The sequence below is a fragment of the Schistocerca piceifrons genome, chromosome 1, assembly GCF_021461385.2.
Source record: "Schistocerca piceifrons isolate TAMUIC-IGC-003096 chromosome 1, iqSchPice1.1, whole genome shotgun sequence".
NCBI classification, from domain to species: Eukaryota; Metazoa; Arthropoda; class Insecta; order Orthoptera; family Acrididae; genus Schistocerca; species Schistocerca piceifrons.
This window is the reverse complement of record NC_060138.1, coordinates 1,125,705,203-1,125,716,340: the sequence shown is the minus strand read 5'-3', so window position 1 is coordinate 1,125,716,340 and position 11,138 is coordinate 1,125,705,203. Positions and strand designations below refer to the sequence as shown.

The 11,138-nt window shown below is 40.3% G+C and overlaps 1 non-coding gene across 1 annotated transcript; it reads left to right on the top strand.

The window, feature by feature from the left end:
- Window positions 1-10,698: 10,698 nt before the first annotated feature.
- Window positions 10,699-10,769, top strand: Trnag-gcc. The gene has a single exon. It is a non-coding gene; the product is annotated as a tRNA-Gly (tRNA).
- The last annotated feature ends 369 nt before the right edge of the window (window positions 10,770-11,138 follow it).

Genomic DNA, 11,138 nt, shown 5'->3' with positions numbered 1-11,138 from the left:
TCCACAAATACTACAAAAACATTTAAAATACAGAAAAAGATTATCAGGGTGATAATGTAAATGTAAGGATTCCTGTAGATCCCTTTTTAAAACTCTGAAAATATTGCCACTGCCTTGCCTGTATATATGTTGTTTGTTGTTGTGGTCTTCAGTCCTGAGACTGGTTTGATGCAGCTCTCCATGCTACTCTATCCTCTGCAAGCTTTTTCATCTCCCAGTACCAACTGCAACCTACATCCTTCTGAATCTGCTTAGTGTATTCATCTCTTGGTCTCCCTCTACGATTTTTACCCTCCACGCTGCACTCCAATACTAAATTGGTGATCCCTTGATGCCTCAGAACATGTCCTACCAACCGATCCCTTCTTCTGGTCAAATTGTGCCACAAACTTCTCTTCTCCCCAATCCTATTCAATACTTCCTCATTAGTTATGTGATCTACCCATCTAATCTTCAGCATTCTTCTGTAGCACCACATTTCGAAAGCTTCTATTCTCTTCTTGTCCAAACTATTTATCGTCCATGTTTCACTTCCATACATGGCTACACTCCATACAAATACTGTCAGAAACGACTTCCTGACACTTAAATCAATACTGGATGTTAACAAATTTCTCTTCTTCAGAAACGCTTTCCTTGCCATTGCCAGCCTACATTTTATATCCTCTCTACTTCGACCATCATCAGTTATTTTGCTCCCCAAATAGCAAAACTCCTTTACTACTTTAAGTGCCTCATTTCCTAATCTAATTCCCTCAGCATCACCCGACTTAATTAGACTACATTCCATTATCCTTGTTTTGCTTTTGTTGATGTTCATCTTATATCCTCCTTTCAAGACACTGTCCATTCCATTCAACTGCTCTTCCAAGTCCTTTGCTGTCTCTGACAGAATTACAATGTCATCGGCGAACCTCAAAGTTTTTATTTCTTCTCCATATATACGAAATACTAATTTTCACAAAAGGGAGCATCTCAAAAAAGGAAAATCTCTTCAAACACAACTATGATATACACACATATGACACTAGAAAGAAGATGAACCTACACAGGAACACAGTAAATACAGACTTTTGCAAAAGAGTAGTGTATCATTCTGGAGTTATGTTATATAACCATATGCCTTCTTACCTAAAATGCATACCAACATTAACTGCATTTAAAGTAAAGTTAAAACAGTTCTTGCTTGACCACTGCATCTGTTCCTTGTCTGAGTTTATGGAACATCATAATAATTAAACCTCATTTACCAAATTTCACTAATTGTCAATTCATAATATAGTTTACATTGTGCTTATCATGTCACCTCACTTAATAACTGCTATTATCACATGTAGAAGCAATGTACTACACCAACCTACATTATTATGCATTTTTATTATGTCAACAATGTAGTCAAAATGATACTGTATTGTAAACTAACTAGGTTTACCATTGTCTTATATCACTTGTACAAACAGTGTACGAAACTGATTCTTGGACCAATAAATAAATAAAAATAAACAGGTTTTTATGGGCATAGTATGTGCTCTAAAGCAGGTTTCTGCACCCAACATTTTATCTCCTGCCCCTGAAGAGACATAAACACTGAGCACAGAAACATATCTTAGACAGTCACCTAGTGCATATAAAATCTGTGTCAGCAAGTACTGGCATCACATAAGGGAGACAGGCAGCGCTACCTGTGCACTAATCCTCTTGCTGTGCCGGTCTGGGTGAAGGACAGAACTTGCTGCCTCCATTCCGTACAATCCTCTCTATTACCGCTGAACAAATTTGAATCATTAGTTATGAAATTTATGAAAATATGCCAACCATTTAATGTTAAACACTACAGTGTCAACTTCTAAGTTTGCCATACCCTCAAATAATGCAGTTTTTGCCAGTGTAAACATATGACTACTGAACGGTCACCAACAAACACATGGTCACCCATGTGTATTGGGAAGGAGACAACATTGCAACTGAAGTTGTATTTATTAGTTCACTGAAGTAACAGTGATTCACAAACAAATGCTACTACCATAAACAGATGACCATGACACACCAGACATATTGTAATGATAAATAAAAACTCAAAAATCTTCAGATAGCCTTTTACACATGGCTCCGTCCACCATGCCACAAAATGGAACACAAAGATCTTTTTTGTACAAAATATATTTTTTTGTCTACTTTTCTATTCACAAGCACAAAATGCACCAAGAATTCACAGTACTTTTTTTTTCTTCCACCCTCCCCACCCCCTCCCCCCCTGGTCATCAGTCTTCTGCTTCTGACTGATACGATGCAGCCTGCCATGAATTCCTCTCCTGTGCCAACCTCTTCATCTCAGAATAGCACTTGTAACCTATGTCCTAAATTATTTGCTGGATGTATTCCAATCTCTGTCATCCTCTACAGTTTTTGCCTTCTACAGCTTTGTCTAGTACCATTAAAGTCATTCCCTCATGTCTTAAGGGATGTCCTATCATCCTGTCCCTTCTACTTATCAGTTTGTTTCTCCGATTCTGCACAGAATCTCCCCATTTGTTACCTTATCAGTCCACCTAATTTTCAAAATTTGTCTGTAACACCATATCTCAAATGCTTCGATTCTCTTCTGTTCCAGTTTTCCCACAGTCCATGTTTCGTTACCATGTAATGTTGTGCTCCAGACATACATTCTCAGAAATTTCGTGCTCAAGTTAAGACCTATGTTTGATACCAGTAGACTTGTCTTGGCCAAGAACGTCCATTTTGCCAGTGCTAGTCTGCTTTTGATGTCCTCCTTGCTCCGTCCGTCATTGGTTATTTTACTGTCTAGGTAGCAGAAGTTTCTCGCTGTTCTCATTTCTGCTCCTTCTCACTACTTTTGTCTTCCTTCAGTTTACTCTCAATCTGTATTCTGTCCTCATTAGATTGGTCATTCCATTCAGCAGATCATGTATTGCTTCTTCACTTTCACTCAGGATAGCAATGTCATCAGTGAATCGTATCATTGATATTCTTTCACCTTGAATTTTAATTCCACTCTCGATCCTTTCTTTTATTTCCATCATTGCTTCTTCGATGTACAGATTGAACAGTAGGGGCGAAAGGCTACATCCCTGTCCTACACCCTTGTTAATCTGAGCGCTTCATTCTTGATCGTCCACTCTTATTATTCCCTCTTGGCTCTTGTACATATTGTATATTACCTGGCCAGTGCAGAAACTTCCGTAAATAATCAGAAACAAGCTGTAGCACTAAGACTACTACTTTTGTTTTCACATTTAATGGTGAAATCCATGACAGAGAAATACTGTATCAGACATCAGTGGCACCACAACACTTAAGAAAAAATCAGCTAATCCTGAAACTCGAGTTAGAATTGCTCATATCACAGAAGTCATTAAGTTGAAAGTTGCACTCTGCTAAAGCAACAGTAGAAATTCCTCTTCAAAATAGATGGAGTTGTCAAGGAGAAATTTTTTCAGTTTGTTTTCAAGTTTTACTTTGCTGTCTGTCAGACATTTTATATCACTGGGTAAAGATTCAAAAATTTTAGTTGCAACATTGTGCACCCCTTTTTGTTCTAAAGGCAACCTTCATGTTGAGTAATGAATGCCATTTTTTGTGCTGTTATTGTAATTATATACATCAGTGTTACTTTTGAACTGCAGTGAATTATTTACAACAAACTTCATGAGGCAAAAAATATGCTGTGAAGCAGTAGTGAGAATGCCCAAATCCTGAAACAGATTGTCTACTAGAACACCACATATTATTCTTACAGCAAGTTTTTGATCAATGAACATGTTTTTCTCCCAAAGATGAGTTACCCTAGAACATTATTCCATATGACATTGGAAATGAACTCCTATGCTTCTTGACAGAGAATAGGGGAATGGTGCGGGAGACCCGCACCGCCGTACTTGGCAACGTCCTAATGGATGTGGTTTGCCGTTGCCTTACTCCGACCATAATGGGTATGAATGATGGCGATGAAGACAACACAACAACACCCAGTCATCTCGGGACAGGTGAAAATCCCTGACCTTGGCAGGAATCGAACCCAGGACCTCACGCTCAGGAAGCAAGAACGCTACCACGAGCTGCGGACCCATATGACATTACTGAATGAAAATATGCAAAATGTGTCAACTTAATGATTTGTTTGATTCTAAGTGCAAATGTGGCTGAACTAAGTTGTTTTTAAGAGCTCCAAAATGTGCTTTTTGTAATTCAAATTTTCATCAGTTTCGATGTACGGAACTAGAATATGTTGTGTCTTTTTAGGTTACCTAAGCCACGTAGGTTATGTAACCCACTTGTTTCAGAACACTTTGCAAGCTGCGTAGTAGTAACCAAAAATAAAGTTTCTTGTGAGAAGAAGTTAAAATGGAGTCAAGACACCGATAAACTAAACAAGAAGTTCAGTGCAGCATGTTTGTCTTTAGAGCGATCTCCCATTATATTGACATAAAAATAAGGGCGTTTGCTTATTTTGCAAATTAGGAATTATCTTCTGGGACAGTCCATCTAAAGTATAAAGCATTTATTCAGCGGAAGTGAGTGTAAAGTAGATAACTGTTGCAGAAGCCTTCTAAAGTATTTTGGAATAATTATACTCACTTCCTAATACTTTTACTACTAATGGTTTTCGTTACTGACAATAAAAATTAGTATCAGCTGAAATGTGATGTACACAATTACAATACAAGACTCAACATCAATTTTCGTGTAGAAGTTGCTTGTTGATGTAAGGTTTGGTGCTGTGTACTCTGTGAAATGGCAACCGAAAAGCTCATGTATAAAACGAAGCAAGGAATTGGGAATCCCAAAAATTTCAAAAGAAAATTAAAAACAGTTATTTAGCCACTATGTCTACAAATTATTTGAATATGCAGATTAAATTATGGAAAAGCACTGTTAGCTACATGTAAGTAGCAGTGTTTGTTGTGAAGTTCCATTACAAGTAGTAATGTTCTGCCAACAATAGGGTGTACTCAGTAATTACTGATGCAGGTAACCATTTGCTTTGAAAATACCAATTTTGTCAAGTGAATAAAAAGCTAACAATAGGAGATGAATAGCAGCTTGTAACACTTTTCTTCCTAATTTACTTGATTAAATTTAATTAGTATAAGCATGAACAGGATGAAGCGGTACAGCGATATTTTATTGTTAATGCGGTACACACATTAAGTCTGTTTTCTTTGTCTTTTGTTATTGTGCACCTAGATTCATTCCACATTCGTGAAGGCCCACCTTCTTGATAGGATCCCCAGAACATGCTACAGTTTGATGACCCATGATAATAACGGGCAAAAAAGTTCTCCATCAGTGAAGATGAGAAAAGTAATGAAATGTAGCCAAATTGAACAAACGTTATTGTCAATCGCCTGAACTAGTTTGGGGAACTCGTGTTGTTATGTCCTTTCGGCCGAAGACTAATTTCAAATGGTTCAAATGGCTCTAAGCAGTATGGGACTTAACATCTGAGGTCACCAGTCCCATAGAGTTAGAACTACTCAAACCTAACTAACCTAAGGACATAACACACATCCATGCCCGAGGCAGGATTCGAACCTGCGACTGTAGCAGCAGCGCGGTCCCAGACTGAAGCGTCTAGAACCGCTCGGCCACAGCGGCCGGAGAAGACTAATTTGATGCAGCTTTCCATGCTAGTCCATCGTGTGCAAGACAACAATGAGAGAAATTATAGCCAATCCAGAGGCATTACCGACATTCTTCCCACGCGCCATTCGCGAGTAACCGCAGACCACGTGGGTCGTTCTGAACGCGTGCTCCCCACAGATGTGTACGGTAGTTCGTTTGGTGCCCTCCGTTCGATTCTGCGTTCGCTTCGTCACGTCCGTCAAATATACGGCACACAGCGATCACGAGAAAACGGTTCGTTTCGTTCCGTACACGCGTTCACTGTTGTTCTGCGCTCACGCGATTGGATGACGGGCTTGTCACTGAGGACTGTACACCCCTCCGGGATCGGTATTCGAGTGGAACCATTATGCAAACACAATTATCGCAATCGATGGTTAATGGACATTGCATTCTGATTTCATTTTTGTTACTTGTTCATGTACTCATTTGGCAGAATAAATAGATTTTCGGCAAGTGTACTTATCAATTCCTGTTATGACACCTTCACCATAGCCTACATCCCGAAAAAAGTGCGTGGGTGCTACAGTAAAGTCGGCTCACCTCACGACTGACATGTAAGCGGCGATATCCACACGTTCCCGCTTGATGTACAGTCTGTTGGAATATCGTAGTTTTCCGTGCTGGCTGTGTATTTGAATTCTACGTAAATCGCTTAAGCTTACGTAGTTTGTTGAGGGGAAATTTGTAATCGAAAGGAAGAGTATGACTTAATCTCCCATCGATGATGCCGTCATTAGAGACGGAACACATACTCAGATTTAGGAAGGAAACTAGCTGTGTCTTTTTCAAACGAAAGCACCCATTCTCCTTAAGCGTTCATGTTAATATTTTATGGTAGTTCACCCAAAGAGATAGCATGCTGTATCTCTTTGAATAGTCCGCCCCATTAGCTGAATGGTGCTGGCACGGTAGGTCAGCCTGTTCGGTCAGAGAGCTGGTTGGCCTCTAATAAAAAACTGAGTGGAAGGATCAACAAACGAACTTTCACGTGGTCGGCGCTTTGGATTGCCACGCACGGGGACCCGGGTTCGATTCCCAGCTGGGGTCGGAGATTTTTCTCCTCTCAGGGACTGGGTATTGTGCTGTTCTCATCATCATTTCATCCCCATTGTCGACGAGCAAATTTCCCAATGTGGCACTCAGTAAGACTTGCAATTGGCGGCCGAACTTGGCCACTGTCGCCATACTCCCTTTCCATTTCTTTGAGTTCACCGCTATAGTGTCAGAATAATGGCTAGATGATGCTCACAAGTTGGAAAATGTGCATGATGACGCTTACAAAAGTTTAGAAGTCTTAGAACGTATCTAGAATACATTTATGACCAGGGTGTATACGACCCGGGACAACCGGGAGATCCGGGAAAATCCCGGGAATTTTTTCATCTGGGAGAAAACTGGGAAAAACCTGGGAATTTTTGAGAATTCCGAGATATTTTTTTGTTTTAGTTTTCAGTTAATTTTTTGTAATTTTGACTGGTAAGAAACAATACTTGAACAAACGATATTACTGCATCCCGCTACTGTAGAATAATATTGCAGCAATAAAACATGAACGAGAGAAAAAAACGAAAATAAAACCTAAGTTGCGAAGAAATGCGCCATGTGCACAACAAAACACAGTGCTCATACAAGCGTCTGCCAGAAACAAAATGTGTCAAAGGCTTTAGGAAGACTGTGCAATGCTTCATAACAACAAATTGCCTCTGATGAGCATGACGTCACAACTGTTTACATTTTATTCGTGTTAGCAGTTGCGAGCGGGCCCACGCGCATGCGCAGTTGAGTCGCGCATGTACCTTCTCCCGCTTCTGGCCACAAAGCAGCAAGAAGCAAGATGCTATCCAGAAAAAATTTTCTGCCACGCGCAAGCTGCCATATTCACTGGGAGCAAACCTGGGTATCTGCCACCGCCGGCAATTTCAGTCAAGCATTAATCGCCTTGTAGAACAATGTTTCTACTTTTTGTCGGTTTGCTAAAGAAATATGGCTTTATTAATCTTTTCCGCTGAGGCAGTCAATTTATTTGAAATGAAGTGTTTAATTCCACACTGTTGACTAGTTTCAACTGTTCACTGCATTTCAAAAGAGCATGCTTTCATCTTCTAGCACGTATGGCATTATGCCATAATAAAGAACCAAAAATGAGATAATACAGTATTTGTGTTCCAAGAAAATTTACAGCCGAATCTAGACGTACGAATATGCGCTTTAAACCGAATTATGCATTTTAGTATGGTTCACGAAATTCCTCTGATGTCATGTTTCTTTTATGACATAATGTAGATCTTTTAATGTTTTACACGAACGAACATACGGGCTTCCTGCGTCATCGTAGCTGCGCTTTTATGACATAATGTAAGATCTTTTAATGTTTTACACGTACGAACATATGGGCTTCCTGCGTCATTGTAGCTGCGCAAGCACGGTGACGCTGTTATCTGGCGCTCTGGCAAGTGGTGATACCTCTTTCTACAGGTCCCAGGAAAATATTGCGAATGATTGATTGAAAAGCGTTACTTTCAAAGTAAATTTCCTTTTACGCAAGATGAACTAAGTGCGAGAATGTGTGATGAATTTCTTAAACTTGAAAAATCAACTATTTGAGGACGACCATTTAGAAAAAAATTCGACCAAGATATTTATGTCGGTATTAAAAATTTTACTGGCACGTTTGTGTGATGTATCTGAAAGTGTAATACGCGCAAAAAAGGTTAACATTATATGTGAAAGCTCTGCTTTTCTTGTAGCAACACCATCAATATTGATTTACATCATTAACTTCCTATTTGCGTGTCTGTGCTACTTAACAGTGATAATGCTATTAGCAGACTACATCACGCGTCCTAAGCTCTGAATATCCCCTGTATTGGCTGGCGAGATCAAGTGACATGAGCTATTACTAGCTTAGAAAAGCGCATCGCAATCTCGATTTCAATGCTTCAGAAAGTAAAATGTGGTGTTTGGTGGAATTCGAATTTATACTTTCGTAATACAAAAATATGCAGTGTACATGGCCATTATTCTGAGTTTCGTTTTCTAAACGGCTGAGAAATTCTATGCCGGTGTATAAAACCATTACCATTCAAAGGATTGATACGTTTTACAGTTCCGAGGAAAAGTATACTGTCACTTAACACGGACAAAGTGTATTTTCATCGGGGAGAAATAAAAAAAAATGTTCAAATGTGTGTGAAATCTTATGGGACTTAACTGCTAAGGTCATCTGTTCCTAAGCTTACACACTGCTTAACCTAAATTATCCTAAGAACAAACACACACACCCATGCTCGAGGGAGGACTCGAACCTCCGCCTGGACCAGCCGCACAGTCCATGACTGCCTCGCCTTAAACCGCTAGGCTAATCCCGCGTGGCCACCTGGGAGAAAGTGTGTTTTTAAGCGGGAAATCCGGGATTTTTTTTTCCTTGTCCGCTTATACACCCTGTATGTCTCACTGCTGCTGAGCGATACAGTCAATTTCAGAATGCGAGGTTTGTAAACATTAATTTCTACGTCCCGCAGGTCTGTTCGTAGGCCTAGACGTATCACAGTTATAGAACTCATTGTTCCGTGACTTATTTACTGTTCAGTTCCCGTGGGCAACAAAGAAATCTAGTGCCTCTAAAGACGCCCGCAAGATTTCTATATCAGGCGAAAACATATTGTTTCACTGCCCAAACCGCGTTACTTAGTACCGCAGCGTTGTCGACATGATGCAGAACGAGAGTGAAATGAAAACCACCTATAGACCAAGAGAGAGGCGGGTGCTATGTGGGAATTTTAACTAGCGCGTGGTATGCTCAGTTCTGATCGCTAGCAGTCGGGAAACTTCGTGCCGTAGTGATTTGTAGATGTTCGTCGCCAACTGTGCAGTGTAGTATTAATATGTGTTGACTGCAGTGTTGTCTGCTTTTTCGCTAGCTGTGTTTTGTTGCGTTATTTTCATTAGAGCTTTCCCGAAAGTGGGCGGTGATGCTGTTGTCGGCCCATAGGGAAGGTTACCTTCTACTCCAATTTGGAAAAGGAAGTCTGGTATCAGGAGCTCGCAGACGCTCTAAATACAGGCTTGTACGTGGAGTTGGAGGCGGAGCTTGTTCCCCACCGCACCCCACGTCTTCCCGCAGGATACCAAGTGCCGTTGGTCACAACCACCGTTATCGAGATACCAAATTATAGGTAGCGAGCGGCCCGGTCATACTTAACATTCCCCAGCCCAAGCGGACAAAGCCAGCAATACATTAGTTACAACGAAATGGCTCTGAGCACTATGGGACTTAACATCTGAGGTCATCAGCCCCCTAGAACTTAGAACTACTTAAACCTAACTAACCTAAGGACATCACACACATCCATGCCCTAGGCAGGATTCGAACCTGCGACCGTAGCGGTCTCGCGGTTCCAGGCAACCGCGCCTAGAACCGCCTGGCCACACCGGCCGGCACATTAGTCACAACGCAGAAGTTACGTACAAGAGCCTGCACTTGCGCAATATTGATGGAGTATGCGGCAATACTGCCGTGCATTGGCGGAATTTGACGAAAACCTCATTGCTGCCAGACATTGACCTACAATAAATGCCTGTGTAAAACACCTTGCGTTAATATTGATCAAGAATTTTGAAATGCAGGCTCATGTTGGTGTGAGTCTTGGACTTAAATGTCGATGTCACAGTCGAATTAGTTTTCTACAAAAAGATTAGCTCAGTCCATACGTCATTCTGATTGTTACTCTTGTCTCAAACAGCTAAAGTGCAGCCATACGGGCCAACTCAAATATTTTAAATGCTCGGAATATTTTATTTAAAAACAAAAGGAAAAAATTAAATAAGAGTGTCGCATGTACCCATAACATATTGACAAAGTTTATGAAATGTAATTGCTACGATTAAGTTGGACGATTGATATTTGGAAGTGCTGTTAAGATACATATAAGTGCCATGGCATATAGAAATAATAACTTCCAAAAGAAGGCATCTCTTTTATTAAAATTTGTGTGGCGAAGAATGTTAGGAGTTTTTGTTGATATATATCAGGAAACAACATATTTTCTGCGAGCATCGGTGGTTCAGTGGTAGAATGCTCGCCTGCCACGCGGGCGGCCCGGGTTCGATTCCCGGCCGATGCAATTTTTTTTTTTTAAATACACGTTGTGAATCTCCTTTCCGTTACTACCATATCTTTGTGATTCAGTAGCCATGGCTGACAGAAAGCGTTAATTTTACAACAATACTAAAGTGGGTACTACAAAACACCAATTTGACAGCTAGATTACAGTACACATTACATTAATAAGACAATCAATATTAGAATGCAGAGTAGTAAAATAGGAGATATGACTGAATACCCTTAGGTAGAGCTTTAAATAATTTTAGGGCCAGCATTGGGAAGGTGTTCTGCATCTTAGTTAATCAACATTGTGGCCTGTCTGTACTGTCTTTATGAGTGCTTTATTGATGAACTACATTTGTCTTTCTGTAGGTCTCATGATTTGTCT